This window comes from Nothoprocta perdicaria, unplaced genomic scaffold (genome assembly GCF_003342845.1).
Source record: "Nothoprocta perdicaria isolate Ctin4 unplaced genomic scaffold, notPer1 scaffold_7, whole genome shotgun sequence".
Lineage (NCBI taxonomy): Eukaryota > Metazoa > Chordata > Aves > Tinamiformes > Tinamidae > Nothoprocta > Nothoprocta perdicaria.
Window position 1 is genome coordinate 899,910 of NW_020455976.1, and position 13,644 is coordinate 913,553.

Sequence of the window (13,644 nt, forward strand, 5' to 3'; positions counted from 1 at the left end):
GGTGCGGTGTTGGGGCTGCTCCCATGGGGAGCTCCCTGCTATGGGGCAGGGTGACGGCTCCAGCCTGCCCCGGGAGCCAGGGGGCAACGCACCTCGAGGGGYGCCTGGAGGGGCAGATGTTCCCAAAAAGGGCTGCAAAGGGGGAGGAATCCGGTGTGTGATCCTGCCCTGCTGTGGGTGTTTGAAAGGAGGGGGAAACGGGCCCTTTTGGGGCCTGGGAAGCATGAGGAGAAGCCCAGAGCCTGGGCTGCGCATCCACGCAGGCTCCTGCGGCTCCCGGCCCCGGCTGCCGCCTCGGAGCGAGGAGCAGGCGCCCGCCTTGGGCAGGGATCAGCCTGGGGGGCAGCAGCATCCGAGGAATCCGAGGAATCGGGTGTTTATCCCCAAACCGCCCGCAGTGAGATAATTAACGGGAGATGGGAACACCCAGGGAACGCTCCAGCCCAAATCCAGTCAGTTTAAAAAAAAAATAATAATAATAATAAAAAGCCGTTTAGTGTTTAATTTCTAGTCCCCTCAGCCCTCTGAGCTGCAGTTTCATCTTTTTGTTTGTAAAAAGTTTTGTTTTTTCCCCCTTTTCCAAGGTTGCTACTTCATGGAGCATGTGCGTAGGGTAAAAGGGACATAGTCGAGGGCAACTTCTCGGYACACAGAGCCATCCTGGTTCTCTCCTGCTCTTGACGGCTCGGGTTAAATTAAATAAAATTGAACGTTTAATGGATTTTAATTTTCACACACAGCGCGGGGGGGGGGCTGCGGCCTACAACTCCCAGCATGCCCAGCGCATCGGGCGGCCGTTGCCCTCCCCTGCCGCTCGCGCAGACTGGCCTTTGCTCGTTCAAACAGGCCAATGGCGGCGCGGCTGTACCGGCTCCAACCAATGGCGAGCCGTGGGCCAGCGGAGGCGGKGCCGGGGGGTGGCGCGGCGGGCCAATGGGGAGGCGGGGCGGTAGGTATGAGATGGCGGCGGGAGCGCGGGCGGCCGGCGAGCGGCGCGGCGGCAGGTAGGAGCGGCGCCCTCCCGGCACCGGTACCGCCGGTACCCGCCTGCTGTCGGTACCGGCGCCCTCCCCTCCTCGGTACCGGCGCGGCTCCCGCCCGCGGCCCGGCCCGGCGGCGCCGCGCCATAGCCCGCCCATTGCGGCGCTGCCGCGGCAGGATGTCGCCTCCCGCCGTCCTGCTGCAGGCCGCGCTGCCCTCGCCGCGGCCGGGCCGCGCCGTGCTGCTCGTGCCCCCGTGCCGAGGGCTGCCCCTGCGCTGCCGCAGGCCCGGCCCGCGGTGCTGTATTGCAGGGGGAGGCCCTGCCCGTCCTCGGGGCCGCCTGGCCGAGCGCCCTGCCCGCGGATGGCCCTGTCCGCGGCTCGGGTCCCCGCCGGGGAAGCTCCCCGCGCAGCCGCTCGCCGGGCCCTGGCAGCGCTGCGGCTCGGGGCTCCAGCCGCGAGGAGAGGCGGCGCCGGGCGCGGCGCTTTCCGCGCTCCGAGGGCGGCTGGCGCTGCGGGAACTCGCCTCGCAGCTCCTGTGCCCGCTGCTCCGTGTGCCCTGCACGCGCTGCCCAAAGACGGGCGCTCTGAAAGGTCATCGTGATTCCGCTTTGTCACGCACTTGCCTCTGTCTAACCATTTGTGGTAGCTGYTGATAACGCAGTGGCAAATGCACAGGCGCCTTGGTGGAGCAGCGCTGCGGGTGCCTGCTGGAAGGCTGCAATACCCTGCCCGAGCGTGAGGTGCTGCAGACAGTTTTCCCTGACTGGTAGCTCAGTGTGAGGTTGTGAAATAAATCGCCTGAAGGGAGGTGTGTGGTGTCAGCCTGAATCCCAGGGGTGCTGCCTTGTTCCCTTATGGAGTGGGACCTGTATGTGATGGCCCTGGTTTACCCTGCATTGGACCTGCTGTGGCCTCCGTAGTGTGTGTGTGTGTGTGTGTGTGAAGGAGGATGAGCCCTGCTGCAGAAGGAGGACAGTGTGACACGGTGCTCAGCACGGCCCACCGGAGCAGGGAGGGCATAAAGTGCTGAGCTTGAGGGATAAGTGCCATTTGTGTGGGTGATTCTTGGAGCCCTCTTTCAGGTAAAGCATTTAAATGTGTCCTGGATGAGTCTGACTGAATTTCCTTGTTATGTGCCAGCAGTTGGTTTGGGCTGTAATCCCCCTGCTCTGCAGGTTGTCTCACAGGTGATTGTGTTAAAGGAACAAGTTTTGCTCCAGCRCTTTGTCACCCAGATTCGCATCTCCTGCTTTGCAGGTCTGTAACTACAAAGTGTTTGTGTAAATATAACATAAAGTTATAACTTTATTACCTACACCTTTCTGGAGAGAAGTTCAAGCCGGCTAGTGAAGCTCATGATGGGTGTGTGGTCTTACAGCGTGCTGGCTTGGAGATYGAAAGCTGCTTTTCTCAACCTCCTTACCAAATGTCACCGAACATGACAAAAGATGGTTTGTTTGAACTTCTCTTCTATTTGTGGTCTTTCTAACCTCCGTTTGGCTCTTCCTAACCGACAGTGATGATTGCAGTGTGCCTCAGCACTCAGTTCCAATAAACAATATCTGTCTGCTTGACTGTATTTGCTGCTGGATTCAAGTAGTGCCTCAGCATCCTCCTRGGCACTCCATGGTTGTTGGCCACCTCGTGTGACACTGGTGAGACAGGGGCAAGGGAAGGAGCTGTGGGCCTGGAGGGCAGGATATGCCAGAAAAAGGCATCTTGTTAAAAAGCCTGGAAAAGAGTGTCACTGAATGACTGGACAGCAAGAGCTTCCATCTTAAATAGGCARTAAAAGGAGATACAAAAGCCATCTATGTTTTACTGCGAATAGAAATATGTTCACTAMAAACATGAGTTAGTAGCAAAAAGTCAAAGTGGCTTGCTAGGGTTACACAGGAAAACAAGTTGATCTGGGTATTAAAGCCAAATCTGAACAGATGGCTACTTTTCTCAGAAGATAGCCTCAAGCAGGGGATGATGTTATTCAACTGTTCCCTTCTTTGCAGCTCCCACTAAAATCTGTGAAACTTAGACTTGTATYTAATCCTCTGCTTTGTGCAGCCCTGTGTGGCGCGCATCCCGACTTGAACTCGAGGCGAGCTTGTGTTTGTGCTGTCTTTAGATGTCTGCTTTAACAGCCCCTCATGTTCCCACCCAGGGCCTGGATAGCCTTGGACAACAGGATCCTTGTTCTGCTCCACTTCAGCATATTGTCTGTTTGCATGAAGGGGGATGTTGCTTGCCCACGTGTTCCAACGTGGTGTCTGTGTCTCATTGCCACCCTGGTCGTTGCCTTGTTGCGTGTGCATCTTTAGAGGTGTGAGACTCTCACCAGCCTCCTTTGATGCTGCTTGAAAGGTGCTGGACACTATACCCTGGAAATCAAATTCCTTGCACCAAGAGCAGTGGCRTTCAGCACGTGACAGTTTAGCAAGCTGTACAGTCAGAAGGGAGGGAGACRGGACAGTGTGGAAATGGTGGCTGATGCTTAATGGTCACCCTGAAGTCAAGTTTCTCATGGGAAGAGTATCCCTCTGCAGACTGCATCCCACATCTGATCACAGCTGAGGCCTTGTATTTTCTGCTAACTGCTTTCAGAGTTAGCTCTTTGTGTAGGTTACTTCATGATTTTCACCTGCTCACTAATCAGAGGCAAGAAAAGGGAGCTGAAGCCCTTTTCCTTGCATATGCTCTGCTACAGTGAGGCATGGTCTTTCTGTGCTGCTCTTGTGCAGAAGTTGCATGCTTTGCCCAAAACTGTGTTGTTACTCTGTGGCCCTTGGTTTATGCACTCCCACGTTGCTGGTGTTTTGGAGTCATCTTGAAGAGTTAAAAATGGGAAAAACTGCAGCCCTGTGTGACACATCTGTCTCACCGCTCGCTTCAAAGGTCTCCAGGTCAAGGTTTGTTTCCTGACCTCTCTTCTGGCAGTTCATCACTCTGCTACTCTAATAACAGTGACAACGTCTGACAAGGGGTTGGGTGCTTTCCTCTGAGGTGTGAAAACCTTCCTTCCTGGCTTGTGGCCTTTCTCACCTCTGGGCCAGGTARTTGCAATTAAACTATCTAGAGTTCCCTCATAAAAATTCTGCAGGAACTGTAGGCAGTGGGAGAATGTGATAAGCCACATAAATAATTGCCTGCCAGCTGGCTCATGAGAACTTTTAATGTGTTTGCTTTGGGTCTATAAAGCTCTAATAATTTGGCACCCAGCCAAAACATCCTTTCTTCTCCAGTGGTAATGTGGCAGCTCTGATTTTCAGAGGCAGGAAGTTCTCGAGGGAGCCGGCATTAGTTTCCCTCTTTCTTTTGCTGGAATTCAGCCTTGCTGTTGAAATGCAGCTCTATGGCTTGGGAGTCCCATATGGGCCTTCTCGCAGCCCGCTCGCGAGCTGTCACCACGCAGCAGATAAGCATGCCCTGGCTGCTCAAGCCTCCGGGAACAGAAAGCCTTTCAAGGAACAACCTTCAGGAAGTTCCCTTGGTGCCTCAAGTTCTCCTCTCTCACGSTTGTCACTCCTCCTTCGGCTGCGTGCTCCCCAGATCAGCATGTGGATTCCTCAGCGCTCCCTGGGCTCTGCAGAGATACTGAGTGAATCCCAGCATGGATGGTCTGGTGGAGTGGGGAAACTGAAGCAGTCTCTGATCTCCTTGGGAGCTTCGCATCAATGGTCAGCACAGTGATTTCCATATGAATTTTAGTGTCTCTCCACCAAGTCCCAGTCTGTGACACTGTAGCCTGCCCAAGACCTCTCCAAATGCCCTTGGCCACTGTCCTGTTCAGTTACCCCTGGGTGTATTTGGCGAGTTAATTGGGCYGTGTCGTGTGCCCCTCTCTGCTACTGTGTGTTGTGCCGCTCTGTGCCAGCCCAGCCTGTTCATGTGTGCGCCTTGGCAGCCCTGGCCAGATGTCACCAGCTTATTGAAATGCTGGCGTGGATCCAGGTGGGCCTCATTGCAATTCCAGCTTGTGAAAGTTTACACATCTGGAAGCTGGGATGTGGCCCCTGACATGCTCCCTGGTGTCTGCAGGGGATTGCTGATGAGAAGGGACTTGATGTGCTCTCATCCTTAGCAAAAATCACCATGATATGAAATATATTTGCAAACGTGGGGCTTACCTGCCGCACTCCCAGAGCTAAGGAGCTGCTTTATGGAATTGCTAAGGAGTYTTGTGGAATTGCAGAAGTGTAACAAACGGAACAAGAGCCATGACTTTACAAGCACCTTTGTTCTCAGTATTTGTCAGGCCGTGACCACAAAAACCCACCGAGCAGACTCTAGGTATCCCCCTGGTTGAGGAAAAGGAGCATCAGTCAAAAGGCCGGTCTGAGGCCCGCTGCACGTTATGCTGAACCCCCAGGGCTCTGGCCACGGGATGGGATTCTGAACTTGGTCTCAGTCTAAGCTGGTGCTACAGATGTTAAAAGATTGTCATACTGTGCAAAGACAAGAGCTGCGTGAACACATCCTTTCTTTCCAGCTGGATTTTCTGAGTTCCCACAACTTGGTAGGTAATACAATATTTTAAACATTATCAATTATAACATTATAATTGAAATATTAAAATGGTGGGTACAAAAAAGTTTATTTTCCTGAAATATCAAATAACAGTGTACTGTTAACAGCCTCCTTKCATTAAGGTCAGCCTCTGGTCAAGCCGGTCCTTTTGATGTGACTCCATGGCAAGTTTTACCTTGAGAGTGCCTATGCTCRTAATCCCATCTGGTTTTCCATGCCTCATTTTGCAAATGTTTTTATCTACCTTATATTTTCTGATTTGCACTGAGCATGATATAKCTGGCTTGTTGGGGCTGCAGAGGCCTTTCTACATTGACAGATGGAGTCCCAGCAAACTAGGTAACGTATAGACAAAAGCACCTGCTRTCAACAGGTATGATGTGCTTATGTGCACAGCAGCATCATCCATGCATTCATATCAGATCAGTGATTGCTGCAAGAGCCTGTTAATTTTACTGTGCAGCTTTTGTGTGGTTGCTCATTTTTTTGATGTCAGAAGTAAACCTGGTTGTGTTGGGGCTGCTCTTTATAGATGGTAATTCTGCTTTGTCTGGGTACCAGCTGGGAGCCACTAGACTGAGAAGTAGCAGCACAGCATATCTGTATTTGTCCACAGCTCTCAAATTCCTGCCTTTTAAGGATGCCCTGAGGCTCTTATCCTCAAGTATAAAGGTGGCTGAATCAGASGTGCATGCAACCATTTCACAATGTCAGAGGCTGAGGAGAAAAGGTCAGGACAGGAGCATATTTCTTACTGATTTCCAGTACACACAAAACTAGAAAGCAAAGGAATTAAAGACATGGAAAATGAGTGAGGCAATGCTGCTGCTTGGCCAGTGCATGTGSTGTGCTGCTGCAGTGTGAGAGCCCCAGTGCCCCGGCAGGCAGCTCTGCTCAGGCTCCACGTGCCTTGGGGATAGAGCAGAAGCTCATGGAGCTTGTGCTTCACCCAGCTGAGGAGCAAAAAGGCCAAAAGTGGGAAGAAATTGTCTTGTTTAGGCAGAGACAGAAGCTGMAGAGAGGTCAGATGGCAAGAATTCATATGAAGGCATACATTCAGCAAGGGATTTTTTTATACAAAAAAAAAGCTGTTGGTGTCCAGAGGAGGACACTGCTGTGTCTTGCAGTTTATTAGTTTGAATTCATAGTCAAAGACTGTACCAGGCAATTCTGCAAGGCACACAGATGAGGCATAAATCCCTATCCTGCATGTGAAATGTTATTTAGGGTTGATACTTTGTGATGCCAAGTGAYGTTTGAAAACAAAACCTAGCATGGTGCTGTCGCTGGAGAAGGGAAGTTCCTGAATCTGAAGGCCAAATCCTTCCCCCAAGGGCTGCGGGGGTTTCTCAGGCTGCCGGAGCTTCATCTTCCCTTGKGTCGGGATGTGGCTGCCCAGCCTGTTGCTCCGGTTCTGCCTGGGCACYGCTGGCCAGATGCTGCTCCTGCCCTGTTGTTCCTGCCTTGCCAGCAGCTCYGGGCTGGAGCCGGGAGCTCAGCAATTCCTCAGCCCTGCGCCTCTGCCTGCCTGACAGCTTTCCACCCAGCTCCTTTGTGCCGAGTCCCCCGTTGCCCCTCACACAGATGCTGGGCTTCTTCTGAATGTCTGCAGTGTGACCTGATTATTTTTCTTGTCCTTCCTTGCCCTCCTTTTTAATAGTGTCTATAGAAAAGCTGATAGAGTTCAGTTATATCCGTCATGCTGACTGATAGTGCTGCCTCTTCTCTTGGGATTCCTCCTCTTTTCTGTCCCTCCAACATTCATTTCAGATTTAGCTATCAGCCCTCTAAAGACAGGGCACTGCCTTTGTTCTGTGTTTGTACAGCACGGAGCACAGCGGAGTCCCCAGCTGTGCCTGAGGTTCCCAATGCGACAGTGATAAAAGTGAATAGATTGGTAATGAGAAGAGACAGCTGCTGCCTTCTCAAAAGCGTCAGTTTTGGTGCTGGTTTCGGTGAAATTAGGATCACATCTAAGGCTACTTTTTCATTGCTGCTTTCCGTAAAGGTTTAGATTAAAATCACATACTTTACAAACTTGGAGTAAAACTGGTAATGGAAACTGTAGCAATGTTGTTTTTTATTTAATCTGTTAAACTCTGTTACTGTGATGTTAAGGCAGAGATAGGAACTTGCAAATCCCTAAAATAAAATTACTGGCTTTCTGGCTCTAGCAGTAAGTGTTTCTGCATGCTTGCAGAGATGAGGAGGGCAGGCAGCTCTGAGCTGCCAAACATCATGGGAGCATCCAGAGCTGTGCTGGTTACTCTGGGAAGGAGACATGTTCACTGCGGTGCTCTTCACATGCGGCTCTGCTATAAAATGTCTTTTAGTTCTCCTCCCTTTAGCATTATAAGGCATCTGGATACTCTTCTGTTGTGGTGATAGCTGCTTTGTACTGCTTGGTTGTCTTCAAAATATTACAGTGGATTTTATTAAGAATGATGCACACAATTTATTGAGGTCAATTTTGAGGAATCTAATGATGAAAGGCAAATTTCTCAATGTTTTACATGCACCAGATTGCCTTTCTACTGAGGTTTTGATGCTAGTGGTGTGATGTGGAGATGGAGTTTGATTTCACAGATTATAGCAGTGGCTTCAATATCCAATTTACCTGATGTCCCAAAGATGGCCAAGTGTTCTGTTCTTTCCATATTGTCCAGCACAGACTGCCATAACATAACACCAGGATTCCCTACTCATCCCTGTCTAAATTGTATATTGCTATCTGGTTTCCATAGCCAATAAATTGAATGCCTCTAAGTTTAGCTGTGTAAATGGGAAGAAAGAGAACAAYTAAAAAGGGAGCACTTTCTATTTTCACTCGTACCAAGTCTAGAAACTGGTCCAGGTTTGGCATCTGCTGTGCTATGTGCTGTGTACTCATAGCAAAGCTCTCTGCCCCTAAAGACCTTATGAGTGTAACCCTAGGCAAAAATTACTGAATGTTTTTCTTAACATTTTTCAGAGGCAAATCAGTCACTCGGGGAGAGTTACTGTGCTRAAGCTGAGGACTGAATGTGATCTTTGTTGCGCTGTCTTGCAAGAATGTCAGTCTGAAGTACAATTCTTAGAGCAGTGTTAACTGTGAAGTCACTTCTAATGTCTATACAGTCCTTTCCCCTTAGTCTTTTTATGGATTTTTTTTTTTTTAATCTAGGAAATAATTTGTCTTCTAGTCCTTTTGTACTTAAAGTGATTTCACATAATTCCACCACGGTCCTTTCATCTCTTTGCAAAATCTGGGATGGCTCCTATCTGGCTCTGGAATACTGTCTTCAGACGTCCTCATTAATTGATTCCTTACTCTGGCACAGCCTAGGAAATGATACTATTTTCCTCTCCCTGGGGAAATATGCGTGCATCTGTCCCGTCTTCCTTTGTGCTTACCCAGGCAGAGAATCCCTTAAATTCTCTGTTCTATAGCAAGGTCTGCTTATTGCTCTGCTCTTGGTGTTTGGTGGAAGTCTGGCTGTTTCACACATTCTAAAGATTTTGTTCATATAGAAAGAGATTTTCTTCCATTATCTGCCTTATTTTCAAAAGCGCTTTAATCCTTTTACTCCTGCAGTGGTAAGGCTCTTCTGCTGTGGTGTGGCTGTAGCCTTCTAGTGACGACATATGAAACGCACGAGATGGARATGGATTTTACCCACTGAATTAACTATCTCGGACCATTTGGAAGTCTGTGTATCTTCCAGCTTTTCCGCTCTCCCAGCTACACAGACATAGCTGATGTCTTGCCCCAAGAGAACCTCTTCCTTCTCTTTGGTTCATGTTTGTGTTCTCCTTGTGTTCTAGTTTCAGGTGATGTGAACTCCTTTCTGCCATTGCATGCATGTAAGAGCAATATAAGACCTGTAAAAGCTGCTAAAGCAACCAGGTCTCACCTAGCTGAATGCAACCTTGCTTCCACACCAGCTAACCTGTCTGCTTCCAAAGCCCTTGCTCCACAGGTTCAATCACAATGTTCTCCCAGTTCAGATCTCCTTTTTGTCCTCGTTTCCAAGGCATTTCCCTGGTCTGGGTCTAGTTACCTTRGGGATTAATTGATCCATCATGATTTTGACCTCCTGCACCACCTACTCCCCATGAAATGATGGGGCTGTCATGCCTCAAGCAGGAACGCGGTGTGTGACAGACAGCTTTCTTTGTGGCTTGGCTGGGATCACAGGCTTCGCTCCTAAAAGATACTAGAATGGCAAGGATCTCGGCACAATATAGGGCCCATTTTTTTTTAATCTGCTGTCTTAATCACGGCCCTATTAGTACAAGTTTTATTATTCATTAGGATTTGATTTTATTCATGGCGACAGAGAGGAAGCTATTTGTTCCTTTTTGTTGTCTTTTGACACGTAAAGCAATTGCAGTTTGCTGTATGTAGAAGAATATAACTCTCGCGATGTAATTGCAAGCAAAGCAAAAAGAAAAGCAATAGATTTTCGAAATAACATTTGTCTCCCTTTTGCTGCTGTTACGTACACTACAAGCCTAGGTGCAGCACATCCATCTTCCTTTTTTTAACATGCAGGCAGCAGATGGGGCAAATGGCTTTTTTTGAAGGTTATGGTGTGTGCAGCACTGAGGCTCGCCGTGGTTATTGTGTGTAAAGCCGGTGGGGGCTTTATCTTTGCTCAGAAATGGAGGTTTGCCTCCCATTTCCATTTTGATTAGCAATAATGATACAAAGGCAAATTTGCTGCGCGAGGAAGAGCTGCTAATAAAGTGACCTTTCGAAATTAAGTAGCTCATTGAAGTGCAATGCCACAATAAGGGTATACAAGGCTGGTCCCAGCTGCGGCAAACGGGGAAACTGGACGGGAATCCGGAGAAACACGGACTGGGAAGGCTTATGTGGGAAATTGCTCCTGCTTGCATAGTAATTGCAACAAATACCAAGAGCCCTCTGCAGTTTCCAGCTCTGGAGGGGGCAATCCGCTCTGAGTGCAYGTGAAGGAAAGATGCCAAAAGCCCCTTGGGCCAGTGGGAAAGGCAGGGGCAGAGAGTATTTACAGCAAGGTCCCTGGCGTGGGCTTGACGCAGTTAAGAGACGCTGTTAGGTTTTTCTGCCAGTGCTGTGATGTTATTTGTGCTTGGATGCAGCTGGAAATGTGTGTGCACRGCTTGCTCATGGCAGACGTAGGGTGGATTTGGGGCAGTTTTGCAGGTTGCTCTTCCGTGCAGGTGAAGCACAATTAACACCAAGCTGGTTTTAATTCAAAGCCCTGGTTTCTGTGTAGGAATTATTTGCCGCTCAAGTCCAGCTACACAGCCTTTGGCAAGAGACATGAATCAATTTGTCCAGCTTTTCTTTTCTGTTTTGTCCCTGTGTGAAGGCTGATGCCCAGTGTGTGCCAAGGGGGCCTTTCAGACCCAATAATGCATCCTTGTGTCTCGTAGCATGCGTGGAATTTGCATAGGCTGTGCTGGGACAGGCAGGTTTCTTTGTTGCTGGAAACAAGGAGCAAGTTATTTTCCCTGTCCCTGCTTCCTAATGCCTCTCCAAAAGCTCTCAGCACTCATGTAAGAAATTTACTTTTTTTCTATTTATTTTTTGCATTAAATGTTGTTAAACTTTGTGTAACTGTAACAACGGGTGTGCCGAAAAGTCATGTCAGTCAGTTCTAGTCGACAAAATTGTGTAATTTTTTTTCCTCTGAACCTGGATATCTAACTGTCGGAGGGAGCAGATAATCTGTGATGCTTGATGTAACTGCTGCAAAGTATTTGCATATCTTCTCTGTGGGGAAACAAAACTGCTAGTGAGTGAATAACAGTGCACGGATCATTGCAGGCAGGGTCACTGGGCCTATACACTCGCTATTAACCCTTCTCAGGATCTGTAATGCCATAGAATGAGTTGTCATGGGTTTCAGGCAAAGGGCTTGCTCCGCATTATGGGCAGGGTTGACACTTGTTTGTGCATTTTTAGGCCCGTGCAAGGAAATGAGAATATGATCAGATCCGTTKGTAGTTGCTTTTTGGCAGCTGATATTGAGTTCGTGCATTTTGGTCTTGATTTATTGCAGATAACAAACTGCTGAAAACCTTGCTGGGAGGTACTGGGGAAATACGGCCCCCACTCGGAGTGAGCAGCGTGTTCCCCAGGCAGCTCTGGGCGACGCAGCTGGGAACCTTTAGGGCTTTCAGATGGCCTGGCAGCTTGCCTTGGATCTGCCTTGCAGACCTCCCTCCCCTGCATCCCCTTGGAGGGGTCTCTGACATCCTTGGAGAGCGATGGCAAGGAGAGAGGTTTCTGTCCCGATTCTCACAATGCAGATGTTGCCGAGAGCTGTGTTTCCTGTGATTTCAGCAAGTATCTTTCACCCCGTGCAGCCTGAGCCCCAGCTTTTCTTCTCCTTTTGTGATCATGCACCCTGGAAATCACACCAAGATGGTCTTTCAGATTGGAGAAATCGAGCAACAGCAGCTCAAATAGCTGCTGAAGCTCATGGTGAAAGCACGTGGGTGGTGTGGGCTCCAGCTTGCTGCCGTGGGTTTTCATGTCCTCTTTGTCAGCTGCTCACAGCTTATATCAGAAAAGTAAGTTGCTTGGATTTCCAAACTATCTCTTTATCTCTAGCTCTATATCTGACCCTGCCCTGCTGCCAGAATCAGGGGTGCAAGGTGCAGTGGCAGGGATGCTCATTTTGTGAAAGCCGTGCTGGGCAGTGAGTGCTGCTGTCCTGCCCCGCTGGGAACACAGTAATGTAGCTGCCTCCTCTGCAGGAATGAGAGGAAGGGCAGGGTGCTCTGGTCTCCCGTGGGAAGAAAACTCTTCTTGGAGAAAACTGGGATGGTGGCTGGCAGGGCATGAGCTTCCCTGGAGTGATCAGTGGTGTCGGAGCGGAGTGTTTCTATTACCTGTGTGTTTAGTACCTGCTGGTGGAAAAGGGTGTTCAGCGGGGGCTCACAAGGGAGGAGATGCTCCAGCAGCGGAAAGAAAAGGTTTATGCAAGAGCCAAAGTGTGATTAAAGAAAGYACCTGGTGTCCACAGGCTGGGTGGTCAGGCAGACTTCAACCAGAACCCAGGCGGAGCCGGCTGGCGGAGCTGGAGCAGCGCACTGGGGCAGAGTCTGGCATCTGGGCAAGAGCTTGTGACCAGAGAGCAGGGATTGTAATTCTCACATCTAAGTAAAGGGGGAAGAGAAGAGGCAGGCTGGGGAAATGGAGGGCTTCACTTCAGAAGTGTGCAAATCTGAGGCAGCAGGARGAAGACAGTAATTAAAGACCTGTACATAGTTGGGTAAGATTAACTGTGAGCATTTAGGAGTGCTGATTAACCTGAGATCTCTAATAACCACCTATTTTGCTTTTAGATATGGGGAATAGAGCTTACCCAAACTCTAGTAAAGGTGGGACATGTTAAGGGTAACTGCTAGTACAGCAGTGTCTCAAATGCATCTCATTTCCCATTCCACAGGAGATGCTGTCAAACTGGAGAGAGTAGAGTCAGCAGAGAACTGGAGGGAGGAAAAAGGACAGCCGGAACAAGGGGCAGTAACTGGATGAGCTGAAACGGATCTGTTAGGAAGAGAGTTATTAAGGGATTCCTTGGGGACTGATCCTGAGCACATACTGGCAAGTTCATACTCACTTCAGACTTGGAGCATGTGGCTGGGCAGTCATTTTAGCTGGCGGAGAGCACTAACTGAGGARCTGGAAGCTGGTCACCTGGAGCATCCGACCATATTCCTTGCAGGAGTGAGGGTCAGTGGTGTTTGTTTGTGACAGTAGAAATGAAGTCCTGTGGTGTGAGGGCTTTGAATTTGTTGCTAGGAAGGTAGTGATGATGACTACAGGAGCTGATTAGTATAAGATGAACATTAGTATAAGATGGACTTGAATTTAAATTAGGGTTTAGACTTTGAGGCCCCTCGGAGAATGTTTCTGAGGAGGAAAGGGGACAGGGCCAAATTTAAGACAGAGTGATGACTTAATGTAAAATATTAGCTGTCATAGAAGTGTGACCTGTGAGAAAGTGGATGCAGTGAATTTCTTGGGTGCTGTCGTGTTGGTATGGAGTGCTGGTTTGGGGCTGTGTTACATAAACAGGCCCAAATCCCTTTCYCCAAAAGGGAATTAAACTGTGCAGTGCTGAAAACTCGCTGAAGATGCTGCTATTGGTGTAGACTC